At 32.6% G+C, this 9438-nt stretch overlaps 1 long non-coding RNA gene across 1 annotated transcript; it reads left to right on the top strand.

The window, feature by feature from the left end:
* The first annotated feature begins 901 nt into the window (after positions 1-901).
* LOC120199275 lies at positions 902-3230 on the top strand. Its single transcript, XR_005523447.1, has 5 exons — positions 902-1142; positions 1466-1546; positions 1759-1835; positions 2214-2312; positions 3194-3230. It is a non-coding gene; the product is annotated as an uncharacterized LOC120199275 (long non-coding RNA).
* Positions 3231-9438: the final 6208 nt, after the last annotated feature.

The following is a 9438-nucleotide window of genomic DNA, read 5'->3' on the forward strand; positions in this document are numbered from 1 at the left end:
TCAGATAATTATTTTATAATTTTAATAGTTTAATGACTTAGTAAAATATCATCCTATAGTCGAAGGATTATTTGTGTATTTTATTGTTATAGTTTTAGATTTTCCATATTAATTGGTTGATGCTATGAAGACTATAGGCAAGTTTGGCGCAACTTTTGAAAATTGTCTTTTAAGAGTGATGTAGAAACAAAATTTTAAAAATGCAGTTTAAAATTTAACTGTTCGAGATTATTGTTAAAAAATTAATTTGAATAAATAAAATATCTATTATAGACACACATTAAATTATAATTGAGTAAGCTCATGCATCAGTAAAGCTAAAATTATAATTTATTTCCAAACGTAAAGTTAAAACTTAAAAAATTAGAAATCATAGCTTTTGCAGTTAATTTAAAACTACAGTTTCCATCATAATATTTTTTACTCATTTGACATTGATTTTACGATCGAAACATATTTTTTTTACCGAAAATGTTTTTAAAAAACCACGCCAAACGGGATGTACGAAGTATGAAGTAGATTTGGTATCCCTCCAGTCTGACTATGATTAAGGGTGTAAACGAGCCGAGTCGAGCATTGCTGAACTTGACTCAAACTCGAAAACTTTAAACATAAGCTCAACTCGATTCGAAAACTCAAAATCTAAAAATTATTAGCTCAACTCGAACTCAAAACAATTTTGAAAGCTCGATTGAAGCTCGAGACTCGAGCTCGATTTGAAGCTCGAGACTCGAGCTCGATTTGAAGCTCGGTTTTGAGCTCGATTCAAGCTCGAGAACAGGTTAATTTTCATTCGCTGAAACTCATCCCCTTTTATACACTTACTTTACCCCTTATTCCCCAAGAACCACCGATGTGAGATATCAACTCACATGACCAACTCAAGTTCAACGCTTTGAAGCATATGAAGGAAAGGCATTTTATCTTTCAAGCTAAATATCGTATACTGTGGTCTGTGCATCTTTTTCTTCCTCCTCTTCTTCTCTCCCGAAACTCAACAGCTCTGAGTTAATAAATCCTGGTTCCAACCATTCCACTTCCAATTGAGTTTGGAATTCTTGCGGAAGATAAGAGTTTACGTTTCACCTCTTTAGTTGGCTTTGAAAGGAAAATATAGATAAAGTACAGAGAGGAGAGTTCAGGTAAAATCCTGTCGATAAAAAATCCAGAAATTTATTCATCACTAAATTCTCGTTTGCTTGCTTTCATGTTTAAGGTTTTGTTTTCATCTTTTTATAGATTTCAATTTGAACTCTTAGCTTCCTGATTTTACACAATGGACCGGGAGCGCGGCATTATCGATACCTGTAAAATGAGATTAATGGATCATGTGTACTCAAAAAACAAAGAGATTAATGGATCTTTCCACTTTCATGCTCTGTTAGGAAGCAGAAATAATTCTTATATCACATCATACTGCTATGATCTTACTGGTTTAGCAGTAACTGTTTTATTCTTTGCGCAGAGAGTGTCCTGCAGAGTTACTGCAACTAGAAAGGCAATATTATGGGCATTGAAGATTCTGATATTAGGACTTTTTTATAAGGTGGCTCTTCATTTCTTTAACCCTGTACAACATATCATGGCTGATGGATATATGTATGGATTTTCTTACAACACTTATATGGCAGACCTCTAACATTAAATGATTATGCTGTGTGTTTGAGTAATCTATTGATAAATGTATCACATGGGTAATTTATTTTTCTAATTTCGTATACAATTGTCTCATAATATGTAATTTCTAATCACTAACAGGAGGCTTCTTCCATGGCATCAAGAATTTAACATATGGGGTGGATATTGATTGAATGAGATTGATGGGCATACTGCAGGTGTTCTTTCTAACAAGTTAACTCCATATTTATTTTATGAATGGTTGAATAATGAATGGTGTTCTATGGTTGCTTCTTGGTTTCTCCTTAATGTACAATGAGCTAAGCAAATTAACTGTTATAAGTTGGCTATTCAGGTGCTTTATGACAACATTAGTCCATTATTTCTCAAACTTCTTAGCAAGTTTGAGGTGGAAATGATTTAGGAATGAAAAAGACTGAGATGTGCACTTATAAGTAGTGAGCATGTATGTTCTTCTATCAGTTTGAGGTGGAAATGTTTTAAGAATGAAAAAGACTGAGTATTGTGTAAGTATAAATGTTAGGGAATATACTAACATTTGATATTGTACGTGTCTTTAATGGATGCTTGAGTAGATCGAAATCAAGCTCCAGACTCAAGCAAAACGAAAGGCAAAGGCAAAGTAGTTGAGTAATCAGATTTGCGTTTTGGGATATAATAGTGAGGTAAGACAGGTGAGTGCATTTATTATGTATTTATATGTTGTGATAGTCATAGATGCATGTTGCTTAATGTATGTATGGTGATTATCGAATAACACTATATGTGCAAACTAAGAAATTCATAATAAGTTTATGAATTTCCGTATGGACACTGTGTGTGCAAAACTAAGAAATTCATAATAAGTTTATGAATTTCCTTATGGGCACTATGTGCAAAACTAAGAAATTCATAACAAGTTTATGAATTTCCGTATGGGCACTGTGTGTGTAAAACTAAGAAATTCATAATGAGATTATGAATTTCCTTATTGACATTAGGTGTGCATCCCCACGTAATTCTTAATGAGGTGGTGAATTATTGTATTGGCACTACGGGTGCAAACTAAATAATTTATAATGAAATTAAATAGTTAATTGATATTATGAATAATTATTATAGTAAGAACTGCTCTAAAATAAAAGAATATATGCCTAACTGTGCATTTGGCAGAAAGGTGCTGATAATGCAAGTTAAATGGAAGGTTAAATGCCTTTGGATGAAAGAATAATGCAAGTTAGATGAATAACGGTGCATTACTGGCATGAAAGGATGTACTAAATAAAATGCCTAACGGTGTATTATCGGCATGAAAGGATGCCATAAATGAAAAGAATTAATAATTACTAAAGAATAATGGGTGGAAATGTACAGAAAGATGGGTATGGAGGACATAATAAGAATCATTACGATGATTGTACGGAAGAAATTTGGTTTAAATGATAGGGATTTATTTGATCCTTATAGAGTATATAATTTAGTTCGAACCATGCTATATTTATGTATATACTAACGTTTTTTTATAATATTATGTCTCACTAAGTAAATACTTAACGTGTGTTGATTTCACACGTAGGTAAAAGCAAAGACTAGCCGAGTAAGGAGTGCAACAGTAGCAGTAGCTATCATCAATCTAAGTTGACTCTCATCAGTAACAATAGGACAATCATGTTTATTTTGAAAATTGTTGGCATGTAGTCAAAATCAAGAAAAATGCTTTGGAATGTATTTAAAACGATAGCTTCGGTAATATGTTTCAACGACTGTTTTATTGTTGTACTAAAATGTTTTGGTTTTAAATTTCGAAACAAAATTTCATCGGTTTTACAAATGGGTAAATGTTTTTAAAAGTCATGTGACACCTATGACTTGTCTACGGAAACATATACTGGAAATGGGTGTTGTATCGCGAACAACTCGAAAATATAATATATTAAGGTTATTAATAATATTAACATTTATATGTTGATTTTTTTATATGCAGTATAGGATTTTCATGCATTTAAGGTTCAGGTTCGAGTTAGAGCTTTAATCGAGTTAAGTTTAAGATTTTTTTTCTCATTTTGAGCTTTTACAAGCTTCAATTCATGGTTTCAAGTTCGAGTTGAGTTTAAAAATTTTAAGATCGCGAGTTTTCGAGCCGAGTAGAGCTCCATTTTAGAGTTTTCAAGTGGAATCAAACTCAAAAATAATCGAGCTCAACTCGACTCATTTCCAGCTCTAACCCGAATTCAAGATCATAAATATGATGAGTTGATCTTCTCACAAGGTCCAATACTTAGATCAAAATCAAAATAATAAGTCTATGCCATATTGGTACAAGGCTTTGTGAATAATAAGTCCATACCATATATGGAGGATAAAGAATATCAAGAAATCCAATAATGGCCCAATTGGATCCAAGGTAAAAATTTGAATATCCAAGACAATAAACCGTGCAAGAACTCATATTTTGGATTACATTTACAAGCCTAGAGGATTCAAATGCTGACGTAAATAGACCACATATTCAATCTATAAAGGCTAGTCCATTGATATCCATGGAGTCCTTTTAAAATGATTTAAGCCCGCATAAAATTCGACCCAATAGTTAATCCACTTGTCACAGCCGCATTTATCTTGATCCAAATAACAGAATTATAAGTTTATTTTATTTTTTACGTGTTTTAAATAATTAAGGGTCAAGATAAAGGGTAAAATTGGGCCAATAATTCAAGTAGATTATTTATTTGGTCCAATAGATTAACTTAAATTTTATTTTAAGAAATACGACATTTATTGCCGTGTGAGTTTGCTCATATATTATTTTTTAATTGACCTAGGTATGTGAGTCATGTGAAGTCTATTTAATATATTTCTTGCAACTCATCATATATATGTATATATATTAAAAAATCATATGACTTGACATGCCTACATGGCGAGTTCCATTAGGATTTAAAAGTAACCATTAAGTGAACGTTGGGCAACAAACAAATTTTTTTAAATCCAATTGAAGCTTGCCATATGGGCATGATGAGTCCCATGATATTTTTAAAAAATTTATTTATTTAAAAATTAATATTAAATTTGAAAATTTTAATAATTTTATTTATTTTACAAATAATTTATTACAAACTAATAACTAAAAAAGCTCAAATAATAATAAAATTTACTTATATTTTCTTAATTATTGATGATACCGAGAAATTGTTGAATGATAATGACGTGGGTCTCGTTGATTTCTCTGTGGTCGTCCACCTTCACCTTCATCATCTTCTTCAATATTCACTTATTGTTGAACTGGTGTAGTGTTCGTTAGTCCACCACTTTAATTTGCACCTTCAGGTGATAATGATGAAATATTTAAAATACTTGACGCCATCATTAACGTCACAGACTCAAAATGTACACTAAAATTACTAGATGGTTAAGCATATAGAAACTAGTCCCATAGGCCCGCATCATCTCTCGAAGGTGATTGAGAGGGTGACATTACATTTTATTCCCGCAGACTCTCCATTGTATATATTTTTTAAAATTTTATTTAAAAAATAAAAAATAATACTAAAAAAAAAAGTAGTAATTAAACAAAAAATAGTAATTCTCCCTCCCTCCCGAATAGTCACTCTCTTCCCACACTTGCATCATCCCCTTTTTTTTCAAACCACAACAAATTGCAATAATTACCAGTTGTCAAAACCACACTAGATTGCATCCACTTTTGACTGTCAATAGCAGACTGTAGGTAGCCAAACGGTAGGCTAGCCAAAGGCATTCTGGGGATTTAAATTTTTGGAATTTAAGTTTAAAATTTTAAGAGATAGAAAAAATATCGGTTATTAGGGTGGTTGTTCGTCGACGGTGGTGTCATAACCCTAATTTAAGATAAAAAATAAATTAAAAATTAATTTAAGTAAATTATGGATCAAATTCCAAGATTTTAGAACTTGTATCATGTTTTAGCATTTGTGGGAAGTTCAGGGACTTAACCTTAAATTTCCTTATTTTTATGGTCAGTGGAAAAATAAAAAAATAGAGTTAGTGATGCGGGGTGTCGAACCCATGTCCCCCAGTAAGGTCACCTATGCCCTAGCCATTTAAGCTAAGGTACTGTTGGTGATATTTTTTATTAAATATATAATATATAGGTTAAAGCCCTAGTATTACCCCAAAAACCCCAAATCGAAAACCCCCAAATCCCTAGTTACTCGTTACTCCCTTCACTGAATATGTCGTTGTCCAACCATCGTTCAGCTCATCGTCGTCACCACTGTGCTCGCCATCGACTGGCGACCAAAACCCTTGTTTTCCCTCACCTGAATTGGCCACCACTCGTCGTGAAAAAGCCGAATAAACTTCGCCAGAAAAACTCCTCATCACACTCAGATTTTCCTTGATTCGGATCGATCTGACGACCGTTCCATCTCACCACAGTCTCTATTAGCTTTGTTGGCGTCGTGCGAACAAAACTTAGCCATTTTTGTTCATCGTCGACGCGTTGCCGTTGATCGCCATTGAGGTAAGTATCGAACGTGTTTTCGAAGACTTTAGTTTGTTTTCCAGCTTGTTGATGATTGATATGGGTTGATTTTACTGCGCGTGGGACTCTTTTGTCGGTCCAGGAGTCTTTTGGAACCGATCCAGCCAGACCGAACCAGTCCAATCAGACCGAATCGGGTTGAGCTGAGTCAACTCAATTGAGTTAACTCGAACATAGTCAACTCGTCGACTTCGACTGACCGTTGATTTTGACTTTAACCAACATTGTGTTTGACCAAAAAGTTAACTTTTCTGAAAAGTCATATTTTATTTTTTTCGACGTCCTGAGTACGAATCCGAAGTCCGTTTTGCCAAATTCGAACTTGGCAAGCTATTTTTCAGCATTTTATCTCTCGATTGAATACAAATTTTCACGTTTAACTTCTGTTTCTAATGTAATTGGTTTTGCCATGTATCTGAGACATTATGGGACATGGAATTAAAGTTCGAGAAAGATCAAATGTAGTTTTATTGGTTAACCGATGTGGCTCATAAATCAAGATAATACTCTACTACCTTTTGTATGCTTTTCGGAACTCTTTGATAATTGGTAAATGCATGAATGAAAATGATTCAGTTAGGTGCATTTAATTATCATTGGACTCAAACTGAATATGGAATAAATGCAGAACACTATATAAGACTCAGACGACTCACAAAAGAAATTGGTAAACCGACCAGAAATAATTCTAAGTTTAGTGATTAGTTAGTAAATAAATTGACCTCAGGATCCAAAATTCTAAATAATTTCTTTAAATGTTAAATGTCGGGAATACTTGGTTAAGAAATTACAAAAATAGCTCTATGAAGTAAAAGTACAAAAATACCCTTGTACTATAAAAAGACTAAGATTACCCCTGAAGATGAAAAATGATCCAGAAAAGACATATTTGATCGAATTACCAGAAAATTGCATATGTTTGGATTGAAAATAATTATCGAAATGCTATCGAGTTACGAAATAACTAAATAACCTCTGATATTCAAATAAATGAAATACTCCTGAACCCTAAAAGGATTAGAATACCTTAAACTCTAATATGATCGAAGTAACCTCGAGTGTTGAAGTGACCTAACTATCCTAACAACTTGGAATAAGTGAATTTATTTGGATAAATTGTAGAAACACCAATAAACTTAAATGTTATATCATTCCTAAAGGTTATAGATAATAACGCAAGAATGCTGAGCATTCTTAATACTGATACATTACATAAATATATAATACCATCAAATACCTGATTGTCTCCTCTAGTTTCGTTTAGTGTTGATTCTGAAAGTGACTGGTTCAACCAGTGTATTCAATATTAAGAAATGATTTGTCGTGAAGTATATCAATCCAGATTATTGACAAGTTTTTCAAGGTGGAGATCGGTTAATACTATTTAACTCGAAATCATGATAATTTGATATAAATTTAGAATGTGCAAACTATTGTTTCACCCTTATTGGATTAAGTTACTAAGAATCCATCAAAAATTAAATTTTTTGAAATAACCCTATTTCCTTAAAAATGGAAATACTCATGTTATATCTAGATCTTTAATAATTCTGTTGTAAAGGTTTCTGAGTACCTTTTTAATACACTCGAATCTTAAATGATTTTTGAAACATGAAATTCTAAATGTTGATTAGATCTGATAATGAACGAACCTTTTTATAGGGACCTCGATTCTAAATTCCATCCAATCTACAAAAGTTATACGTTTTTCCTTCCTGATAACGATTAATTGCCTCTGAAAAATAACTGAATCTGCTATTGTGTTCCCTATATGCTACCTGACCATTTTATTCGTATGGAGATTATAAATGGATACCTGGTTGATTTACAATTGTTTTTACTGATTGATATAATGGTTTATTGGTTACTTGTTTTTACTGGAAAAATAAAACATGTCTGAATTATGGATAATGGAACTACTGGATACTACTTGAACTGGTTTATTGGGACACTATATTTGTAGGCTGGAGTATGGAGGTTCAGCTTGGATCAAGTTGGTAATTCCTTACGGACATAAGGTGACATTTGATAGGCCCCAAGACATTCCCTTAGGTTGGCTCCTAGGTCAATTGGGCCTAGGGCAAGTCCTTATGGATGCTGTTATGGGGAACTAAATGTGGTGTACGGTGGAGGACATTTACGTGATTTAAATAACTACATAGTTATTTTTACAATATTCTACTGGATCATGATTTTGATATTATAGGGTATTGCTCAATCTGATTTCTACTAGATATTGCATAGGTAGGAGTCTGGAGTACGAAGGTTCATCTTTGATCAAGCTGGTAAATCCTTATTGACCTAAGGTGACCCTTGGGTAGGCTCATATGCCCCAAGGTACTCCATAGGGTGGCTCCTTTGCTATGTGCTTAGGGTAAGCCTTATGGATTCAGTTATGGGGGATTGCATATGGAGTATTCGGGTGGAGGGTATTATAGTGATTTTAAAACCCGTTTTATCGAAATAAACTACTGTTATTTTTAAACTATGATTACATTTGTTCTGGTTTTGAGGGAACAAACTAGACTCTTCATCTCAATCTCATGAATCCCTATCTAAATATTTCCTTCAGATTTTGATTTCCTGGTTATTATCTGAAGAAATGATTAATGAAATCTGAGCTCGTCTGTAATGCCCCAATTATCGAATTAGGGACTTTATTGAAAAGATTTGAAAATTAAGGATCAAAGTGATTAAATAATAAAAGATGAGAAACGATTTGGATTAGTGATTTAGACTAAATTGTAACAAGAGATGATTAAAAGTACATTTTGGTCATTTGGAATACAATGAATTTAAAATTCATTCTTTATAAGGTATTAAAGTAAAGAAATAAGGGAAAAAGTGAGTTAGCTTAAGTAAACTCTTTTCTTCTTCTTTCTTTCAAGTGGAAAGCTCTCCCCCATAACTAAAGGTGAGATTTCAATTTGCTAGTTTATTCTTTCATTTTTGGTTGGTTTTTGAAGCATTAAGTATGTTAGAAACTTAAGGAAGGATTAAATAAGATCAAAACTCAGAGATGGATGAGATATTTGAGATTGAAGAAAATGGGTTTTGATTGTTATGTTAGAATATAAGTTTTTACTGAAGTTTATTAGTATTTTTGACTTGTCAAATACGTAAATAAGAGATTAGAAGCATTGGATGGGATTAAGAACATGTTGGAAAAAGTGGTGTGATTCTTAGGTTTAAATGTTCTTGGAAGATTTTAGATGTTTTAAGAAGCTAAATGAAGGAAAGTTAGCAGGGATAAGTATAGAAGATTTTAATAGTATTGTTGGGTGTAAACATAAGGAAGT

Source organism: Hibiscus syriacus, unplaced genomic scaffold (genome assembly GCF_006381635.1).
Source record: "Hibiscus syriacus cultivar Baekdansim isolate YM2019G1 unplaced genomic scaffold, ASM638163v2 tig00005406_pilon, whole genome shotgun sequence".
Taxonomy (NCBI): domain Eukaryota; kingdom Viridiplantae; phylum Streptophyta; class Magnoliopsida; order Malvales; family Malvaceae; genus Hibiscus; species Hibiscus syriacus.